Genomic DNA, 8,076 nt, shown 5'->3' with positions numbered 1-8,076 from the left:
CCATAAACTATTCTCTCATATCCTTCCAGATTCAGGTCTTACTCAAATACCAGTGGAAAGAGCATCGAACTCTTAGGCCTAAACCTCGTGATGGTGATCCTCCTAGGGATGTAATCATTAATTTTTTGAGATTTAAAGATAAAGAAAAAATTCTGTCCCCAACACGTGACAAGCCGTATGTTTTATATGACGATATTAAACTTCAATTTTTTCAGGACTTAGCACCTGTTACAATTCTGAAACGCAGAGAACTTCGAGATCTGACGACTGCTCTTCGCAACCGTGAGATCCGTTACAGTTGGGGTTTCCCCTTTAAATTGCTAATTAATTTTAATGGTAAAACAGTGATCATTCGGGACCCTAGAGAAGGTAAAGATTTCCTCTCCCATCTAGAGGATGCTGGCCCTTCCTCCACGCTGGCAGATCCTTAATAAGTCGTAATACTTCTGTTATCTAGCGATTCTACAGTTAGATATACTTGTTATCTCCAGGTTTTAAAATGTATGTTCCCGTCATGGATATTGTTTACCAAGTTCATATACGAATAATAATATTCACTCAAATTTCTAAATCTGCAGTTTTGCTGATCTCCCACTCTAACTTAGCCACTTGACACATCTTCTACTATTTAGATTGTATATGTGTACTATATAAAATTTGTAATGTTTTTGTTTTTTTGGGGGGCCTCTGACGAAATTCATAAGATTACTTTCGTGCTATTTGTTATGTTGCACATGTTCTAGATGTTTTATTGTTCATCCTTTATTCCAAAATACATCTTTTTTTTTCTTTCTTTCTTCTCCCTCTTTTTCCCCAAGTGTTAAAACACTACCGGAGGGTCATATCTCCTTGACTCCTTGCATCTCCACCTTCCTGTCTGTTCTACATGTCATCCTATAGGTAGCAGATCTAATTATTTCTGCTTCCTTTTCGGACTTAGCAGTCCCGATTTCCGTGTGAGTTTTTTCTCTGTTGGTCAAGAGGAACTCCCACTCGGACCCCACCCCCTCTCCTTCCCTTCTACAACCCTCCTTTCTACCCTTTGCGAGCCGAGGTCATTAAATTTTCTTTATTTTATTTTATTTACATTTTTTTCCTCTTTCTTTTTTACTTCTTCTAATTATGTCTCTAAACATTATTTCTATGAATACTAAAGGTCTTAACACCCCTCAGAAGCGCTCCCTGCTTTTCCATTCTCTTCGAACACGTAAAGCAGGGATCGTTCTATTACAGGAAACACATTTCAAAAGCTTCATCTCACCCATCACTACATTCTAAACAATTTCCAACTGCCTTTTATTCCTCTAGTCAAACTAAACATAATGGAGTTTCGATACTAATTAGCAACAAAATCCCCTTTATTCAGAACTCTGTCCATACAGACGCAGACGGATGATATATTATCTTAACAGGTAGGCTAGGTCATTTGGAATGCACAATAGCAAACGTATATGCCCCTAACTCTGGCCAAATCTCATTCTTTAACTCTTTTTTTTCAAAACTGAACAAATATAGAAAGGGTTGCCTCATTGTGGGTTGAGTTTTTAACACTATACTTAATTGTGAACTCGACAAATCCCCTGTTTCTACCACCTCACGAATATGTTCACTGACTTGCTCTCTAAATAAACATCTTATGCAATCGGGCCTCTACGACACTTGGCGTGCTCTAAACCCCACAAACCTAGACTATACCTTTTTTCGGTGCCCCACCAATCCTATTCAAGGATCGACCTTATTCTTTGTTGTACATCAGGATCCAAACATTTGTCCGATTCATCTATATCCCCCAACTCTTGGTCGGACCACTCTATTGTCACCTCTTCATTTAATTTTTTTCAATTTACCACCATCCCACCCTCCATGGCGCTTAAATGAAACCCTATTGAAAATCCCAAAATTTCAAGAGAAGATCAAGCATGCCATAACAGATTATTTCCTCCTAAATACTACAAACTCTACATGTTCCCCTTTAGAATGGGAGGCTCATAAAGCTGTCATTCGTGGACAAATAATTAGCTATGCCTCTTTTAGAAATAAGAAACGTAGAGTCCAGTTGACCAATTGAACAATCTCTTCGTTGGTTCAATCAAAAATTTTATGACAAAAGTAACAAAGCGGATACATTATTGGCCAACAGACTGAAAGCTAGAAAGACTAGAACAGCTGTACCTGTGTTGAGAGATGACCAAGGTCCACCATCAACTCGCTGTTTAAAACCTATTACGAATGTCTTTATAATCTTCCTATATTATCCTCCTCGCCCGCTACAAATGACTCTACAACCTCAAATTATCTAGCTTCTTGTAACCTCCCACATATTGATTCTTAGACTTCTGCTGACTTAAATGAATCTATCTCTGAAGAAGAGATCATTTTAGCCCTTAAAACACAAAAGTCCTCTAAGGCTCCAGGTCCAGATGGACTCCCAATGTCCTATTACAAGAAATTTCAATCCTCTCTGATTCCCCATTTAACTAAGGTCTTTAACCAAATTTGTGAGGGAGCCCCATTCCACTCAGACACAACTAAAGCCACCATTACAGTAAGACCAAAGCCTAACAAATACCCCCTCTTAGTCTCTAACTATCATCCTATCTCACTGCTCAACACTGACTTGAAAATTTTTGCTAAAGTACTTGCGAATAGATTAAACCCACTTCTACCCGCTCTGATACACCCCGATCAGGTGGGTTTTGTCCCGTCCAGGCAGGCATTAGACAACACCAGATGCACTATTGATTTAATCCATCACATTAATATTCATAAAATTCCCTCTCTGGTGCTTGCTTTGGACGCGGAGAAAGCCTTTGACAGGGTCTCATGGCCGTTCATGTTTCAAACACTACACCATTTCGGATTTCATGGGAAATTTCTTCAGGCTATTCAAGCTTTATATCACAACCCTTCCGCTTCAGTCTTTGCTGGTGGCTTACTCTCCGAACCCTTCTCCATTACTAATGGGACTAGACAAGGGTTCCCACTGTCGCCCCTTATATTTGCACTTATTATCGAGCCCTTGGCTAGTCGCATACGGGCTAACCCCGATATAGCTGGAGTTATGATCCAGCAGTCTCACTATACTCTTTCTTTATTCGCTGATGATGTACTCCTTACACTGACCCGCCCACTTACGTCCCTCCCCAACTTATTTCATGAACTTACTCTGTATGGTAATCTATCGGCTTATAAGATTAACCACGCTAATTCTGAAGCTCTTCCTCTTCATTTAACAGAAGGCATGAGATCACTGTTACAAGAAATTTTAAATTTTACATGGAGGAGAGATTCCCTGAAATATCTTGGGGTTCTCATAACGAAACGATACAAATCCCCTTACAAGTCCAATTATCGTCCCCTTATTAGATCAATTCACAGAAACCTACAACAATGGAATACATATTTCCTCTCCTGGATAGGCCGTATAAACGCAATAAAAATGAATATTCTTCCCAAATTATTATATTTATTTCAGACCCTTCCAGTATCTATCCCTATCTCTACTCTTAACTCTCTCCAGTCCACACTTTGTAATTTTATTTGGAACAACAAAAAACCCAGAATTCGCTGAGAAATACTCGCTAAACACTCATTGATGGGAGGTTTGGGGGTGCCCATCCTACGCCAATATTATAATGCCACTCAACTTAGCCAGATGATTGCTTGGCACTCCTCTGGTCACACAAAATGGTGGGTGGATTTAGAAAATGAACTGATAGGCTCGCATTTGGTATCTGATTTACCATGGCTCCCTCGCAAACACAGACCTGGCTCAGTGCTTCTGGCCCCAACTGTCTTGCTAACTCTCAACAATTGGGATTTTCTCAACAAAAAACTCACTTTCTCCTCTCAACCTTCACCTCTGACTCCTATATGGGACAACCGCACATTCCCCCCAGGCCTTTCCCAAGCTATGGCCCGCCCTTGGCAAACTGCTGACATTACTAGACTCCATCATATAGTAGGGTCATCTTCTCCTACATCATTTGTAGAAATTCATGAAAAACATGGAATTCCTAACTCCCTCCATTATCAATATTTACAAATTTGACATTTCACCACATCATCCTTTTGCGCTCTCACTTCACCTAACCTTACATTTTTGGAAATATTCTGTTTCTACAGACCCAATGAAAGAGGGATTATTTCACAAGTTTATCACTCAATTTTAGCACGGCAGTCTCCCCCACTTGAGACACATGAACAGGCCTGGGAATCTGATTTAGGTTTGACCCTTGATGAAGATACCTGAGTTAATATATGCTTAGCAGTCTCTAAGTGTCCCATTAGTGTAGCCATAAAAGAGAATTCTTACAAAATATACACCAGATGGTATATGGTTCCGGAACACCTCAATCGAATTTATCCTTTTGTTTCCAATCTATGTTGGAGGGGATGTGGCCAGCAAGGATCATTTATACATATATGGTGGTCCTGCCCCCTAATTATTCCTTTTTTGGACATGACACGCTCCCTAATTTCCCAAATGTTAAACTCCCGACCTCTCTCTCTCCCATCAACTTATTACTATGCGCTCCAATTGATGATGTCCCTAACCCTTCTAACAAAATGGTCCTTCATATCTCTAGCGCAGCCAAATACCAAATTGCTCGCAACTGGAAGTCACCAGATATCCCTACCCAGCAGGAACTTCTGAATAGAATTTGGTATATAGCAAAAATGGAATATATTACTAGTTTACAAAACAACACGGTTAATAAATTCCACTCTATTTGGAATCACTGGTACTCCTATCACAAAACCCCACTCCCAGGTCTAGGATGATTCCTTCTGTTTTTATTTATTACACTACTATCTTATTTATTGATTTTTTTCTCTATACCCTGACTCGCATTCCCCCCCCCTTTTTTTTTTCCAACCGCTCCCCTCTTATCCCACTCTTTATCCAACCCAAACTACTGTTTTGATCTATTCTGTACACAGTTCGTGTATTAGTTTAACCGTTTTTACAAAAATTTCTACAAAGGTTATTGTATCATTACTATATGTGAATTTTTATTTTATCTTTTTTGATGTAATGTACAATGTTTTGTCATCTGTTTTCTATTTGTACTATTTTGGTACCTCCCAAGATTGTAATTTTGTCAACTTACTGTTTATTCAATGTTGGTTCAATAAACGAATACAAAAAAAATACATATAAAAACAGAACATTCCAGTAAAAAAAAAAATTAAAATACATATAAAAACAGAACATTCCTGTAAAAAAAACAGATTAAAATACATATAAAAACACAGAACATTCCTGAAAAAAAACAGATTAAAATACATATAAAAACACATAAAATATACAAAAATTTTGAAAAAGGTAAAAATATACATTAAAAATGTACAAAACAATTCACATTTGTAGATTATTAAAATGTCCTTATTTTTTCCTCCTAGCAATGTCCATGGATAGTGAACGGGAATTTGTTACCGGTTTCCTAGAGTTTCCTAGAGATCCTCCAGGAAAAGGAGTGCCTTTGGAGGATATCCTGTCGACAGTACCACCACAAGTCTGCAAAATTTGCAGCTTTGAATGTCCTTTTGGAATATACAAAATGGTTTATTGCGGATGCTGACCTGTATTTTGTGCAGTACGGCACAAAATACGGCACAAAATACAGAATCTGCGTACCATGTATATCAAAGAAAAGCGAAAAGTTGATGAGTCCAAAAGTTCAGGGGCTGGCAGTGACGACGTGTACCACCCACAACTCTGGTACTATGACCTTATAAGTTTGATAAGTGAACAACAGCCACAACACCAGTCAGTGGTCCTGATGGGCGAGCGAGAGGGAGACCAGGAGGATGCAAAAGTGATTGCATCATCTGAGGATTTGTTGGTAAGTAAAGACACAGGTCCTGATTCAGAGCCGGATGCTCTGACAGACCGCTCGCTCTGAATCAGGGCCGGCCTTCTTGTTTTTTTAGAGCGGCCTCCTGGCCGCTCGCATAGCTGTGGGTGACCACCCACAGCTATAGCGAGCGGCCAGGAAGATGGTCACGATGGTCAAGACCATCGCGACCATCCGGCTTGCGATGAGACCCTTGTGGTAGGGTCTCATTGCCGCAAGCCACAGAGAGATTTTGGCTCTCACAGAGCGAGTGATGTCAGTGGGGCCGCCCCCAAACGGAGGCGTTCACATGGGAACGCCTCCGTTTGGGCAGCCACTCCCCCAGCCTGCCCACCAAAGGGGGCGTGCTGTCACTCAACATCAACAGCACGCCCCCTTTGGTACGAGACCCGGAGCGACTGTTTGCTCATCGCTATCCGGGTCTTGCGCATGCGCATGACAGAGCCGGCTGTCGTGCACATGCGCACTGGGCCACCATCGACCCGCTTGCGTGCAGGTCTGAATCAGGCCCAGAGTTCATAAGTTTTTTTTGTTGCTCAATCACAGTTGTCCACTGTAGTCATTTATCTCACTGATAGCCCTCCTGCCATGGCACCGCACCTGGTTGGTTAAAATAGGCCATATACTCCTACCTCACTTCTTTGGCACGTGCTGTTGATGTTGTTGCATTTGTCGGTGCAGACACTGATGTAAACTGGGCAATCTCCTCCGGAGGTCCTACATCTTCTGGTCTAGCTGGGACTGGTCCTCGTTGTGTATTTTTCCTTTGCAGAAAGTTATGTAGCACACAGCACGCCAACATGACCCAATCTATCTTCTCCACATGTAGGTTTATGGTGGTGTGGAAAATGCGGAACCGGTTGCTGAATACTCCAAAAGCATTTTCCACAATGCGCCGGTCCCGGGATAGACGATAGTTGTAGATCCTCTTCTCTCTAGTCAGGCCCCTCTGTGCAAATGGCTTCATCACATGTTCATGTAATGCAAAAGCCTTGTCTGTGACAAAAATGTAATTTAGGCCATGCTTTGTCTCGTCCAGCGATGGCAAGTGGAAGGTTTGTTGGTGAGTGTCTGGTAGAAAGCCGTCTGTTTGAAGGACCCACCATCCAAAGCACGGCCATTCTTGCCGACATCCACAAACAAAAATTCATAGTTGGCATTCACCACTGCCATGACAACGATGCTGAAGAAGCCTTTGTAGTTGTAGTAATATGATCCGGTATTGGCAGGTGGGTTGATGCGGATGTGTTTTCCATTGATGGCTCCTCCGCAGTTAGGGAATTCCAACGTTGTTCAAATTCTTCAGCGATGCTCTTCCGCTCTTCCACGGTGTTAGGAAACTGCAAAAATAGAAAAATAATTTTTTAGATAAACAAACTTTAATAATTTTTTTTTTCCTATATAGACTCCCACCTGATTTGTCCATCACGCCAGACGTCACTTTGTTCGGGGACAGCGAGGTGGAAAACTTCACCACAATGGCCACACCCATTGAACCAGGAGCATCATCCTCCTCGATACCACCCCAAAGAAAAAAAAAGCCACACAGAACAGGAGTTGTTTCTACAAAAAGCAGAAAGCATCCTTCGAAAAGCCCCTGATGCTATTGACGACTTTACTGCTCACATAAATAGCCAAATGAGAAAAATGGATGTGGTAACTGCAAAAAAATTCCATAGGCTCGTCTATGAGCTTCTCATTCGATCCCTCAGCAGTAATTTGCACAACTCCACCTATATCACTGACCATATGCTTTATGCCACTGCTCCAAATGCCTGTCAGGCCCCCACCAGCCCAGTTGGAGATTACTCCCCCACCCAGCACCCCAATCACAAGCAGCACCATTTACAATGCTCTGCTGGATGCAGAGGAGGATTTGCCGCGTTACTTTTAATGTTTTTTTTTTCTCCTTCTTCTGTACTACCACCAAATTTCATCACTCCCAATAGGTGCACGCTGTATGCTATATAGTGGTGATGACACCAATTGGACAAGGTCACTACACACATGTTACAAGTAAAGATTGCTGGAAGCCGGGGCCACAATGTATACTTGTGCCATGTGTGTATTAGCCTGTTCAATCTAGTGTCTGACCCGCCGTATAGCATACAGCAGGCTACCTATTGGGATTGATAAAATTTGGTGATAATGCTGTTTTGTACTGATTATACACATGTTTATGTAATATATTTACAATTACATAGTGTTGTGTTCT

This window comes from Taudactylus pleione, unplaced genomic scaffold (assembly GCF_031769625.1).
Source record: "Taudactylus pleione unplaced genomic scaffold, aTauple2 ptg000347l, whole genome shotgun sequence".
Classification (NCBI taxonomy): domain Eukaryota; kingdom Metazoa; phylum Chordata; class Amphibia; order Anura; family Myobatrachidae; genus Taudactylus; species Taudactylus pleione.
The sequence above is the reverse complement of the archived record's forward strand: the minus strand, read 5'-3'. Positions refer to the sequence as shown.